The 15564-nt window shown below is 36.8% G+C and overlaps 1 protein-coding gene across 4 annotated transcripts in view; it reads left to right on the top strand.

The window, feature by feature from the left end:
* Window positions 1-15564, top strand: part of Ctnna3 (catenin alpha 3) — a 1464870-nt gene that overhangs the window by 1281277 nt on the left and 168029 nt on the right. The window lies entirely within an intron of this gene.

Genomic DNA, 15564 nt, shown 5'->3' with positions numbered 1-15564 from the left:
GAAAGAAAGGGGCAGGACTCCCATGGATATCAACAAAACATGGCATTTTTGTAGGATTAAGTACCTCCCCTTGTATTAAGGCATGGCAAGGCAACCATTATGAGGAATAGGTTCCCATAAGCAAGCCAAAGTATTAGGGACGGTCCCTGCTCCCACTGTTAGGAGTCTCACCAGTAGATCAATCTATACAACTGTCACATATATGTAAGGGCCTAGGTCAGTCCAATGCAGGCTCCCTGGTTATTGGTTCAGACTCTGTGAGCTACAAAGTGTCAAGGTTAGTTGATTCTGTGGTTTTTCTGGTGATGTCCTTGACCTTTCTGCTTTATACAATCCTTCCTCCTTTTCTTCAGCAGGATTCAATAAGCTCAACCCAATGTTTGACTGTGGGTCTCTGCATCGGTTTCCATTAGCTACCAGATGAAGTGTCTCTGAGGGCAATTGGGGTAGGCACCAATCTATGAATATTGTTAGGCATCATTAGGTTGACTTTTTTTTTGTCCAATAATGTTTGTTCTATCCTAGGTGTCTGGGCCATCTAGCTTCTGGGTCCTGGCACTCCAGGCAGTGAAAGGGGTGGGCTCACTCTCTTGGAGTGGGTTTCAGGCTGGACCAGTCATCGGCTGGCCACTCCCACAACGTCTGCACCACCCTTACCCCAGCACATCCCATAGACAGAGCAGACTGTAGATCAAAGTTGTGGCTGGTTTGGTGTCCCAAGCCTCCATTGGAAGTCTTTCCTGGTCACAGAAGAGGCCCAATTCAGGCTACCTCTCCACTATTGCTAGGAGTTTTAGCTGGGGTCATCCTTGTAGATTCCTAGGAGTTTCCCTTGTACCAGGTTTCTACCTGACCCTGAAATACTCCCACTTTCCAATCATCTCTTTCAGTTGTCTTCCCCTCCATCCACCCACCAACCTGATCTCTTATGTGGGACTTACACTTTTTCTCTTGTAACTTTCAGTATTTTTTCTGTACATTTAGTGTTTTAACTATGATATGCTGTAGAATGTCCTGTTTACTTTTTTAGTTTTGGTCTTGTCTAGTTGGGGGTCTGTGTGTTTCTTGTATTTGTGTATTTATAGCCTTCTATAGTTTGGGAATGTTTTTTGCTGTGAGCTTGTTAAAGAGTTGAACTGTGTCATTGGCCTGGAAGTCCTCTCCCTCATCTATGTGTATAACTGGAAGGTTTGGTCTTTTGATGGTGTCCTACCTTTCTTGTGTGTTAATTTCCTGTGCTTTTAATATTTTTCCCTTTTCTTGGCCTATTTTGCTTAGCTCCTCAACTTTGTCGTGGAGTTCTCATCCATCTTCTGCTTGATCCTTTCTACTTGTAAGGCTTTTCCCTGAGTTCTTTAGTGGGGATATTGAGTTTTTAAATTCATCTTCATTTCGCTTTGTGTTCTCCTCAATGCTTCTATATCTTTATTGAATTCGGTTTTCAAATCCTGAAGTATCTTCATCATTTCTTTCAGCTATGTATTTTGTATTTTCTTGGACAAAACTCAACCATTTAATGTTATCCTCTTGGAGTTTAATGAAGTGTTTCATGTCTTAAGTTCCTTGAATTCTTTGATAAAGTTTATAATTGTTGTTTTAATTCTATGTTTGGGCATTTTTTCTATATAATTCTCATTAAAAAATACTTCTATAGAATTACTGGTTTTGATGGGAGATGTGCTGTCTTGGCTATTCAGGCTGGTTTTGTTTTGGGGTTTTGACCTAGACCTGTGAACTTCTTTGGCTTTATATCTGATATGATAATCTAGCCTTTTTTAAGGTTGGGCCAGTGCAGGAGATACATTATGTGATGCCGGTAGATGAGATATTTAATTGGATAGAGAAAGATGTCTCTCATCCCATCCATGGGTCTGAGCTAAGCCAGTGAGTGCAGAGATGGCATGGGCTGAGGGGAAAGGAGAGGAAAGAGCATCTCACCAGTCAAAGGTAGCTTTTGAAGAAAGCAGGTTCAAAGACCACTGATCTAGAGCCAGGGTTGTGGATGTGTATATGGCTACAGGCAGGGGCAAGGGCAGTTGGAGAAGATGGGGTGGGGTGGTAATGTGAAGAACATCTTACCCAATGAAGATTCTTAGGATTGAAGAAGGTTGTGGGCCTCCATCTAGATCTCGACTTGAGGGTTTGCAGATGGCAGTTTGTTGGGCAAATGGAGCTGCTTGGGTGGAATCTTAAAAGGGCAAATATGAACTTAGCATGCAACTCAGCAATTCTTCTTCTAGATATACATGTCTATATTAAACAACATGAAAACAAAAGACTACACAGGGCCTTGTGCACAAGGATGTCACATCACCCATTATAGTTGACAATGAGAAAAAAGCTAAACTTCCTCCACCAGTGAATGTTGCATACCAATGTGCTAATCAGATATCATGTACCCAAACAACAGAATGGTATTCCACAGTAAAAGGAACAAAATTCAGATATGTGCTGTAACAAAGGGGAATCTTAAAAAAATTATAATTAAAAGAACCAGAATCCCTAACCCTGAGTTAAGGTTGGGAACTGGGACAGATCACCAAATGAGTTCAATGAGATCTGGGCATAAATGAAGAAAATAGTCTAATAATAGTCCACAGCTATATAAACTTATTAAAATTATTATTTGTATACTCAAAGTAAATCATCTAATTTAAAATCATGCTTTAGTAAAGATACTGTATATTCTAGCATTTAAAGAAAGTAGATAGAAAACAAAAATGTAATCATAATAAAGTAGGAATACTACAATATTAAATTAATCAAATGAATATCATTTTGAAAGCTTTTTCATAAAAGTCAAAAATATAATTTATTAACATTAAACAAAATAAAATAAATCACATTATAGATTTGAAACAATAAATGCTATTCTTGTATTGACTTGAGAACATTTAGAAACCACAGGGAAGAAAAATACTTATCGAAGTATGAGACAATACAAATACAAAAAGAAGACTCAAATTGCAAATATATGCAAACTATATATATCATGTTATTATAGTTCAAATTTAGCAGTAGACAGGCAGGAGGTATAACTCAGTGGTAGAGTTCTTGCATAACAGGTATCTGTTCCTATGTTCAAACTTGAGGACCACCAAAAGTTGAAATTAACACTAAGATGAAGTAAGTTCTTCCATTTCTATTAAAATGAAACTCATGAAAACAGATGATAATGAGCTCTGCTCACTTTCTCAACAAACTAAATACTGATGAACCCAATGAAAGTTCATAGACATAAACACAATGAGCAAGTTTAGTTATGATCAAAAATGCCTACACTGGAAATAAAATATATTAAATGTAACTATGGTAGGCATGTATTTGTGATAAGTTTTTCTTTATTCCAAAAGAGTAAAGATAGACTTACACTAGGGTAAGTTAATAATTTATGAACACAAATATAATAGGAAAAATGATTTCATAATAAGTTCCAAACTACTTCATCTGGTGGATAAATTTAGCTCTTGGTAGATATGGCTGAATTAATTGGGTATATGCAGGGAAAAAAATCAAAACACACAGCTACTCCTCTAGTCCATAATGATTTTAAATTTATTTAAAATATAAATGTATGATATATATATATAATTTTTGATTTAAGTATAATGAATGTTTTATATGTTCATATTTGATATAATATACCCATGTATCATCTATGTATCTGTCTATCCATCTATCTACCATCTGTTTTATATATCTACTGTAGACCATTCTTCTTTCTAACAAAATGCCTTAAATTGTTTAATTGGTATATCACAGAAATACTTCTCTGAAGGCTGCTGGCTCCAGGCAGTTAGTGGTAGCAGCTGCTAAGAGCTTCCTTTCTGCCTCAAGCATGGTGCATTCTTCTGGCATCATCAAATGACCGAGGAGAAAGAGTTCTCCCCTCCCCTCACATGGTAGAAGGGTTGAAGTCATAGCACATATTGATTTGTCAAAGCGAGCTCACACCTTTAACCCCGGTACTTGGGAGGCAGAGAATCTCTGAGTTCAAGGCCAGCCTGGTCTACAGAGTGAATTCCAGGACAGCCGGGGCTAAGGAAGGAAAATCTGTCTTGAAAAAACAAAAACAAACAAAAAATGAGGCCATAAAACACTGTAAGGAGATTAAGGGAAGCCCCCTTATTATAAATTCCTGGAAACTAATGCTCTTGATATATATGAAGAGCTCCTAAATTAAATAGTAGGAAAATCAACTATTAATCAAAAACAAAAAGCTAATTTATAGATTAGGAATACTATTTGGACAATGAGAAATGAACCCCAGACTTAGGTAAATGATAAAGTGTTTATGGCTGTCCCATCCTTTATATGAATAGTTGAAGACAACGAGAACAACATAATCGAGTATGTGAGATGCATGTTATGATAGGATATGTACTGTCAGTCAGTTTCTAGTGAAATTAAGTCCACCTAGAAGTCCATTTTGGTGAACATTGTTACAGATATGAAAGTAATTCTTTATGTAGATAATTTTTCTAACAGTAAATGGAGTAGCAAAAGAATGGTAAGTATAATTGTAAACAAGCTGACAGCCCTCAGATGAGGAAGTCTGAAGCAGTTGTGGGCGGGAGGGGTGAAGTGTAGTCTTTAAAAGCATGAAGAAGAAGCTTCTGCTCCATAGAGAATAATGTAAGATTCCAGATACGGTTAACAAATAGGGGAGGGGAGCAAGCCTCTGAACTGCAGGTAAACCCTAGGGATTGGAAAAGGCTGTGAGCTCCAGGTGTTGGGTTTTTCACTAATCTTTTGAACTTTAATTTCTTACAGAGAAGAATAATTATAGCTAAGCATTTACAAAGACTATAATAATGTGAAAATTTTAAAGATAAATGAAAATTTTGGTGTTTAATTATATTTTGTAGAATAAGTCTTCTCGAATCAAATTACTTGTAGGACAATTTTACAGAAAAAAAAATTGAATACTTAGGCGAGAACCATTTTTCCCTTATTTTTAGAGATTAATACTGTGCACTGTTTTCTAGTAATGGTACTAGTCTCCACAGTAAAGGCGTGAGAGAAGAAAGACAAATAGAGAAATAATGAAAACACCAAAAGGACTGGGGAGATATCTTAGTTAATGAAGTGCTGGGCTTGCTGGTGTGAGCGTTGTTAGATGTCCTTCTGCATCTTTATGGGGTCCATGCGAGGGTATTCTGCCCCTCCTCAGCCTAGTGTGTTCATAAGTTCTCTGGCCTGGCTTTACTGTTATGATTGTAATATATCAATGTCCTGTGTAGATGGTTCTAATCTACACTGATAAATTTATAAGACTGTTCCCTTTTTACTTTAAGCAATATGTATGTGTGTATGTGTTGTCCGTGCTTCGGGTGGTGCTGTTCACATTTATGCCACAACGTAGATTCAGCCTCTGAGTTTGCAGTCAAGGTAAAATAAAATGCTTCTTGTAAAATGGAGTATCTGAGGGCATGGTCAAAACCATTGCATCACACCCTGTGGAGTAACTTAGATCAGGGTGCAGTCTCAATGGGCCTTTCCTCAGAGTTATATGTAGATTTCTCTGCAGCTCCTTACTTTGCCTGTGTGTGACATATTGTTGCTAATCTGTGTGGTAAAGCAAAGTGTGCTAGTGATATGTGTCAGAACTTACAGATTTTAGGCTCTCCATTATTACAGCGATATAATTCAGGGAGAAGAGCTAAAAAGATATTCTGATAGCTGGTAGAAAATACATAGTTATATGCAGGCTTTTCTTTATATGCGTACCAATATGAGATGCTTGGATGGATTATTAAGTGAAAGAACTGAGGAAGAGAGCAAATACATGATAGGTTACATTTTGGGTGAAAAGTAGGAAGTGTGTGTGTGTGTGTGTGTGTGTGTGTGTGTGTGTGTGTGTGTGTGTGTTTCTAAAAGGAGTAGTAGACAAACTAAGAAATAAGGATTATGAATTGTGCATTTTGGGGTAATTAGATTGGAAGGTGATGGTAATGATGAAACTTCCATATATATGTGTGTTTGGCTATTCAGTTATTTCAATTTTCTACCATTAAAAATTAATTTGAAGACTAACTAGTAGTACAAACAGTTTCCTCTTTCTATGATGTTCAGGCCTATAAAAGCAAATACATTATTAAGTTCCAAACAGAATTGAAATTCAGTAATAGGTCCTAATATGTTAAGTTTCATGAAAACTAAAGACAAAATGAAGGAGCAGTAGATGTATGTTTATGCATAAAGTTATATAACTGATTAGAAAATTACTTTCTTGCATAATTTCAAAAAAGCAAAAACATCTGTAATTTGACCCAATTAAAAAAAAAAAACGTGTCTTAGTTATGACAAATTCTGCCTTCTGCTCATTTCTATGCATGAACTGTAGGCAGAGACTTTGGAGATGCTGCAATAGGAGAGGAGGCCACAGGATGCAGTGAGATGCTGTAATAGGAGAGAAAATCACAGTATGCAGTGAGATGCAGTGAAGTCATAAAATAACAAAATGAACTACTTTAGTAAAAATGAGATTGCATCAGATATAAAAATTATTTGTCTCCCTTCAAATGTTTCATGGGGGTAAGAGTATGGCCATAGGACATTGCTGCTGTAAGACATATTTTAACTTATAGTTGAGTATTAATTTATTATGTAGCTATCCTTTTAATTAGGCACCTAAATCAAGATTGTATTTCTACAATGGAAGTGACATATGGTTTAAAGTTCAAGACACATCAGATTATAAAATTTGCATTGCCTACATATTGGAGTCGCATTAAAAGGTCACACTGACAAGGCAATGAAATTAGTGGAAAGAATTTTTCACGGAGCCACCTAGGGTTCAGGTGCTATTTTGCTAATTTCACTGGGATCTCAGTGGTCAAACCATCTCTTCCTATTGTCAGAGTTTCCCCACTGAGGTTTTAGGAGGAATTAGATGACACAATGATGCATAAATCCATTCGTCTTGATGCATTCCATTCATCTCCGTTTAAGTCATCGTAGTCATTTAAGTCAAATTTGATTTGTAGTATCTCTCAACATTTTAGTTTTGCCTAATTAATTATAAGTAGAAACAAGATTGTGACAGAGCTGCTGTGTTTAATAGACAGAGCAGTGATATATGTACCTCCCAAAACAGAAGGCAATAGTTCTACTTTGTCAACTCCCCAACTTCTTTTCTTGAAAAATATTTTAACCTTGCAGAAAAATAAGTCAAATTTGTGGATCACATTAAAATAATACTTTCATTAAAAAATGTTTATTCTTTCTCTTTCAGGGTCTCTCTCTTGGCATATTAATGCAAACCCTAGAAATACTGAAATATTTCCATATTTTGTGAATGTCTAATATCTAAATTTATAATATATATATATATATTCAGATTGTAGTATATAATGGTAATTATTGTATAATAGTATCCAACAATTCTGCTATTTTACAGTTGCGCTCCATAGAAAATGACATAGGTGTATTCATCAGGAACAATAAATGTAAACATTAAAATCTGACGTGAAAATACACAAAACACAGCGTAACACTTTATCAAGTCCTCCCATGTCTTAGCTGCTTCAGTGAGCATCCTGTTCTGGAGGCAGATCCAGGACTCAGAAATGCGACAGGTTTGCTAAGTGACATCAGTATCTTAAGAAGGATGCATGCTTCTCAGGCTTCCCACTGTCATTACTATATGATTACTACATTTCTTTTATTCTGTCTCTTCTTCTAAAACATGTCTACCAGTAGCCTAAAAAATTAGAAATTAATGAAGAAAATGGTATCAAAAATCAAATATTAGGCATTATTGTCTAGTCTTTAATCATTTTAATGTCATAAGTGGCGTTATCTACCTCTGGTTTGCGTTCTAAGTAAAATATTGCTGAGCAAACTATATTATGACTAAATATTTTCTCTGACTATGGTTGATTTGAATGTTGTTATTTTTGTCTCTCTTAACCTCTACTTCCCAAGTTCTATCAGAATGGCCAACAACAACAACAACAAAAATCCCTTAAAGTAAAAACCACAAGACGCAGACTGAGGAGAGGAAACACAGCCCCATCAGCCATCTGACTGGTTTTCTTTAAAGAATTACTTTAGCTCTTCCACATTATTCTCACATAAGGCTTCAATAAGCAAAAGGTTCCATTTCCTGGTTTCAACGATTCCTTGTGGGGTTTGTGGTATGGGATAGATTTCCCCATGCAACTGAGGTATATTGTTCATCAGTGAACAAACAACAATAGAATACTTTATTACCAGGAAAACATAACTGTATATAGACAGATTGGAACCCCTAATAGCAAATGGCATTGTGGATAGGCCCTAAATCATAAAAAATAGCAAATCATAAGAACTGTGCCATCCATCCCTAGTTGCAGGATTTATTATCTTATAAATTTTCAGAAGACTAACATGTATCTTTTCCTTACTCTTAGTATGTTAGACTTTGGAATGTGACTACACATTTTGTTTTTTCAGTTTATTAGACTTTCAAGATCATCATCCTCCTTCTTACTCTATATTTTGCATAATAATTAGGATGGGGGGATAAAATTACACTCTCTCTAGGTGGGGGAATTGGATGTGAAAATTGAAGGATATGAATAACATATAAGCTGTCTTTTTTATGACTTATGGGACTCTTTGGATTAGACTTCTACAAATTATTTTGAATTTTGGCCCCTATGCCCTACGCAAGAAGAGTTCAGGCTCTCAGTATCTCTCAAGTGTTTAAAACTGTTTTAAGGATGGTTGTTTAGTCTCCACACTGAATGTGCATGTACAAGATGCTACCAGTACTGGTTAGTGCAAGTACTTTCAAACCAACAAAATTCACCTTTGTCAAAAAGCCCAAGTCAACCTTTCTTGTTCATTTACAGCATCACCAGGAAAAGGGAGAGTAAGAACAACATGAAGCCCCTTTCCTGGAGTTTAACCCAAGATTTTTTATCATGTCTTACAGCATGAAATCAGGGTCAGTCAGGCTGGATTTCTACATACAGCTTGTAGACTTTACTATTTAGCCAGTACTGTGCAGTGCATGGAGAGCTGACCTGTGTCTTTTGCTTGACAGTGCAAGTCTCTACTGTAGTGTAAAATACCATATAAATCAAATCTGTCAAGTGTATTTGTAGAACTACACATGGGAAGAAGTGAGGAAACCCTCAAGTTAAAATGAATTATTCAGAAGCTATACCTATGAAGTCTCACCAATGTGGCTACCCATGGACAAGGATGACATGCATGGGTACACAGACAGTGATGAGAGAAGGTCATGAGGCCCCAAACTAGACAAAGAATTACAGACGACTAAGGAGTACTAAGAGTTGGAGAAATAGTCTCCCATCGGAAGAGCACACAAATTGGTTATCAATACAAAATGGTTAGCTTGGGGACATACACATGCAAGTAACAATATGTAAACTTAGCAGGTACTTATATATTTAGAAATTATATACATATATATGATATATATGTAACAACAATTAATGAAAAAAGAGGCTATGCATTAGAAAGAGCAAGGAAGGGTACCTGTGAGGAATTGAAGGGAGGAAAGGAAGGGGGAAATTAAATGACTATATTATAATCTAAAAGCCAAACAAAGTATTTTTAAAAATAATGGATTGCTTGGAAACCTAAAACTTGGGAAATTTCAGGAACATTCATAAGCAAACTTCCTTTGAACTCGATAAAAATATCGTAATCAAAGGAGAACCTTATATTTAGCAAAGGAAAGTCCAGTCCAGTATGCAGTTGTAAGCTATTCATATGTGATGTGTGTCTCTCGGGAGCTGGAAGAAAATGCCAGTAAGGTATAAATGGCATCCATGGTAGTCTTGCCTATAAATATTTTCAGATTTATAACCCTGGCTATGAAGAACATATTGTGTGAGGAAATACAGTGTGATAAATGGAAATTGTGCTCCACTGAAGTGAGAAAGGGGAAAATATAGTTTTATTTCTTGCCCAACATTTCTGCATCATGATATCTCTAAGCGTGTAGCCATAAATCTGAGATGAATCTCAGGAAAGGCTGTGAAGGATTTCATTGCTAGTCAGTCAGAGTTTAGAATTTCCTTCATTCTGTCAGTCAGAGAAAGCTAGAGATCCACAGTAAACAGTAGGGCCAGAAATGCAAGGGGAAGTTTGAATTTCCTAGCCATTTATAGCAGAAATTTGAAATCCTGAAGAGGTTTCTTTCATGCACTGTGTGAAGGCTGGGGTGTTTTATTATTGCCCATCAATGGCATATAGAATTGCATTTTTGCTTTCTCTACCTCAAATATATATATATAAAGATTTGTTCTCTTGGAAATGGATTTGGGGAGTTTTCATGGATTAATCCACCCATGATATATTTGCTATTCAAAGACGCTTATCTTATCTGTAAATAAGAATTATAATGTGCTAATATGGCCTACAGCAGTAAATTAGATGATATAAATAAAGATAATTGTTAAGTCACTGAATCACAATTGCTTCTCAATAAACAGCAACTAAATATCTTATTCTGGAAAGGCGTTAAGCTTTCAAATTTTGCTGTGTTTAAAACTATAAACTCACAATTAAATATATATTTGTATATATATTCATACAGTATATATGTATAAAATATGTACTTCATGTGTATATATTAATTCATTCATATATTTTCCCAAGATTATTCCGTTTTTTTTTCCTTTGGAGTACTTTTTCCCTTTATCTGAATTCAACTTTTCCTTATTTATTTTCTGTAATTCCATCTATATAGATGGAGAGATATAATTTATTGCCACCTGAATAGCTATGTTTAAAGATGTGTGCATCTTTTAAGATCAAGGACGTTCTTCCAAAATAATTTCAATATTATTGACATCATCAAAAATTTAAAATTGATATCATTTAGCAAGCATTCAAGACTCAAAATTTTTCTGAATGTTCTTTGATGTTATTTTTCTGGTATTTTACTAGAAAAGTGTTTCTGATTTTCAGATATTTGCTTTCTCTGTATAAAGTAGACCCTCCAGGTTGTATGTGGGCTTTTTAGTTGGTGTTTAGTTCTTTCTATCTCTGGTGTGTGTGTGTGTGTGTGTGTGTGTGTGTGTGTGTGTGTGTGTGTGTGTGTGTGTGTGTGTGTTTGTATTTTGTTTGTGTCCCATGACATTAGCAATTTTAGGGTTATAAGGCAGAAATATTCTTGATTTCTTGATTTTCTAGAGTGTTTCTTTGAAATTAGACTCAGAGTAAACATATTTTTTACCAATACAGTAGAAGTGATAATTCTGTTCTCTTCAGGAGCCACATTGAAGCAGTACTATTCTGCAGAGTTCATTTTTCAATACTCAGGGATTGTTGGGTCTAGTTGCTACATTAATGAAATTTACAAATGTATAATTAGTGACATCTGTTACCAGCAAAATGCAAACTAGAAGGCTACAGCTTTCTAAGTGACCTGCATTGGCTTCTGGGATGGTTAATGCACAACGGCATGCTGCTTTTCTCTTTTCATTCTTTTTTCAGAGGAGGATATTTAGAAGATCAAAACTAGGGCATCAAACAAGAGGAAAGGGATCCCTGCCAGGCTGTAATTCCAGTAGCATCCCTCCCCTTTCAATGTTCCCATGCAGGAATTCCTCAGGACAGCTTGAAGTAGGCCTTTGTTGGGGTGTTTGCAAAGCACAGGGTAGTCTGTCAACTCTGAGAGCTCAGTATTGTTCATTTTGCGGAAAGTTATGCAGCTAATGCTATTAATAAAGTTTGCATAAATTGTGTCCAGTCTCTAGGCAACACATTGTTTTGTAGGTAACTGTGGTCGATGTATTGTGCACCCTAATAAAGCTTTCCTGGGGATCAGAGAACAGAACAGCCACTAGATTAGAAATAGATGCCGACAGTAGTCTCACATGCATTTAATCCTATCACTCAGGAGGCAGAGATTGTCTGGCTCTCTGTGATTTCAAGGCACTGGGAAGAGAGTCAGGTGTGGTGGCACACACCTTTAATCCCAGCACTTGTGATTTCATTTTTTTTGCTTGGGAAGGACACACACCTTTGATCCCAGGAAATGATGGCAGGAAGCAGAAAGGTGTACAAGTCCACACTGGGAAGAGAGTCAGGTGTGGTGGCACACACCTTTAATCCCAGGAAGTAATGGCAGGAAGCAGAAAGGTATATAAGGCATGAGGACCAGGAAATAGAGGCTTTTAAGCTTTGAGGCTTTTAGCAGCAGCTCAGCTGAAATCCATTCAGGTTAGGACTCAGAAACTTTCAGTCTGAAGATTCATGGAAACGGGATCTTCAGAAGAAATGGGGAATGATGAGGTTAGCTGTGGCTTGCTCTGCTTCTCTGATCTTTCAGAATTCACCCCAGTACCTGGCTCCAGGTTTGTTTTTTATTAATAAGACCTTTTAAGATTTGTGTTACACTCCTCAAAAACATTTTTATTCAATGTACTCATTTTAAATGAAACATTTTTACCTGAATCAATAAATACATCTCTGATTGCAAAATAGTGTTTTCAACCATCTTTTGTGTATATATTTATATATCAGCTACTATTTTTCTACCAGTAGGAACTATTTCTAGACCATTAAGGACTGAGCTGACAACAAAACCAAACAAAAACCTGAACAGTGTTAAGACAATTAGAGCCATTGAAGTTTTTATTTTTAAATTGTCCCCAGATTCAGGAGTATCCCTTCCAATTAGCTTCTTCTTTTCTGAAGAAATGATCTCCATATTTGGGACATTTCTTTTTTAATGTTTTAATATTTAGCTAAAATATATCACTCTCCCTTTCTCCTCCCCCTTATTCCTCCAATACCCACCTCTGCTCTCTCCCAAATCCGTAGCCTCCTTGATGTTAGCCATTGTTGCTCTGTATACATATGAATAAACATATCCTTATAACCTCTCAGAGTCCGTTGAGTGTTGCCTGTAGTTTATGTTTTTAGAGCTGACTGTTTCCCATTTCCACAGTTACTAATTGCTTGTAGTTCTTATCTAGGCTTGGGTCCCCATGAGATTCTCCTGAACCATTTTGTTGACATGATAGCTGTTTTAGAATTGTTCACGTCTTGTTTAGGCAGCCACATTGTTGAGATTTCGTGGATACAGCTTCCTTGTCACAGCTAGCAGGCTCCATCTCACAGTACACTTCCTAGTCCTCCAGCTTTACAATCTTTCTGCCCCCCTCTTCCCAGAAGTTCGCTAAGCCAGCAGTCAAGGATCACTTTATACTTTATCTTGACCAGAAATTAGCCATCTTACCATTTAAATATTTGCAATGACAAACTTTATTTAGCCACCAGAACTTGGGTGGTGGTTATTTTCTTGTTGCTATGGGGATACCATTCTCTTTATGTCTATAGCTAAGAAACCCTGCATATAAAAAACAATATCTCTACCTCAAATATAGCACAAGAGGATCTATTCCTACTGGTTTTAATATTTGTTGTTGTGGGCTTTTTTTTTTTTTTTTTTTTTTACATTAAGAACTTTAAGCTGGGCGATGGTGGCGCATGCCTTTAATCCCAGCACTCGGGAGGCAGCGGCAGGTGGATCTCTGTGAGTTCAAGGCCAGCCTGGGCTACAAAGTGAGTTCCAGGAAAGGCGCAAAGCTACACAGAGAAACCCTGTCTCGAAAAACCAAAAAAAAAAAAAAAAAAAAAGAACTTTAATTTACCCAAACAGCAATCATACAAAAACAAAACTTCAAGGATGATGTCACTACTACCACCTCTCCATAACGTTCAAGGTCCCTTCATAGTTGTTATGCTTCCATAGTGTTTCTAAGGTTGTACAGTCAGAGGACTCTGCTCAGGGTTCCTTTAACTAAACACTTACTGTTTTCCTTGGCTGTCAATAAACCTTCAGGTCCATATAGATTTTTTGTTGTTTAGTTTTTTTTTTAATTCAATGTATAGTTTGCTTTCAAGCATTCATTCATTCATTCATTCATTCATTCATTCATTCATTTGCCTCAATATTTGTTTATGTGAGGCCAGGTTTCATTATGCACAACAGACTAACCTCCAACTTGCCGTCCTACCATTCCAACCTCCCTGTGCTTGTATTGCAGGCATGCATCACCATGTTTGGTACCGTATTCATTTAAAAACTACTTAAGACATTTAGATAGACCAAAAATTAGAAATAAAAGCATCTACTCACATATGTTTTTATCCTTGGCACACTCATCCATTCATCAAACCCGTTGACTTTTGAACCACCGTAACTAACTTATGACGATTTTATCCTACAGGAATCATTTCCTTTCCTCTGAAGAATACTCAGTTTGGTGGAGTCCTATTTATCTGATTTCGTATGTGTTGCCTTTTGTGATAGCTTGACCTGGAAAGTTTAGCAAAGCTCCAGTGTGCTAGTGATGGTGCACCACTGATTGGGTGTGGTAGCACTTCAGGGTACAGCAGGGGGTGGTAGTGACTGTGTACAGTCCATCTGGACTTCAGATCTTTCCACTCTTTCTTTCTGCATCCTGCTCACCACACTGTGAGCATCTTGCTCCAGCATATGTTCTTTATCATGATGCTTGACCTCAAAGTGACAGGACACAATACCACAGCTGAAAACATGAACAAGGGCCACGCTCTCCTCTTATAGTGGATTTTTCTCAGGTATTCTCTCTCTCTCTCTCTCTCTCTCTCTCTCTCTCTCTCTCTCTCTCACACACACACACACACACACACACACACACAGAGCAAAGGATGGGGAAGAGGAAGAGAGAGAGAGAGAGAGAGAGAGAGAGAGAGAGAGAGAGAGAGAGAGAGAGAGAGAGAGAGAGAGAGGAGGAGGAGGAGGGGAGAGAGAAAGAGAGAGTTGCTGACTAAAGAAACTGTGGAGTGGGAAGTTATGTTCCCCTCCTTAAGGAAGACTAGTAATTATTTCAATATCCACAGAATTTCTTTGGCCAGTTTTAGAAAATCAGCCAATTTTTTTCTAAGTACCTTTGTTACCTTTCTTGGAGAATGGCATGGAAACTATGATAGACTCTGATTTGCAAGGATATAGGGAATGAATATGAAAAAATACTTTACCAGAAAGTATTTTACTGATTCATAGCTCTGGCTAGCCTGGGACTCCCTGTGTAGATCAGGCTGGCCTTTAACTTGTAGATACCCACTTGACTGCCTCCTAGGTGCTGGGATTAAAGGTGTACAACACCATGCCTAGGCTAACAGTGTTCTTAAAGCAAATATTTGGCAAAATTCAGCTTTTTGCTAAGGACGCCATTATTCCAAGTATTTGCTAGTCCTTTTTGCAATCCCCCTGATTGCCATATTAAGCTCTCATGTTGAATCTGGCATGTGAAATGGAGTGTGCAGGTATTGTACATGAAGGAAATCAGGATGTTGTACACGCTAAAATGGATATAATTGTGTTATAGCTCAAAGAGCTTGTGACATAGCTATTTCTAGCTGTGACTAGAAGGGTTTTAAATTAGTTACAGAGATTTATTAGCAATAAAATTTAGTGATTTTTAATTTCTACTGTTTAACTATGAATTACCAAAATTAGGCCAAAGGCTAATATGGATTTTTGTTTAATTAAGAAACCTGATGTAATTTTAACTGTCAACTTCTACTTCTGAGCTTCAGTGGGTT

This window comes from Peromyscus californicus, unplaced genomic scaffold, assembly GCF_007827085.1.
Source record: "Peromyscus californicus insignis strain IS unplaced genomic scaffold, ASM782708v3 Scaffold_19__1_contigs__length_69161282, whole genome shotgun sequence".
Lineage (NCBI taxonomy): Eukaryota > Metazoa > Chordata > Mammalia > Rodentia > Cricetidae > Peromyscus > Peromyscus californicus.
Note: the sequence above shows the minus strand (reverse complement) of the source record. Positions and strands in the feature narration are given on the sequence as shown.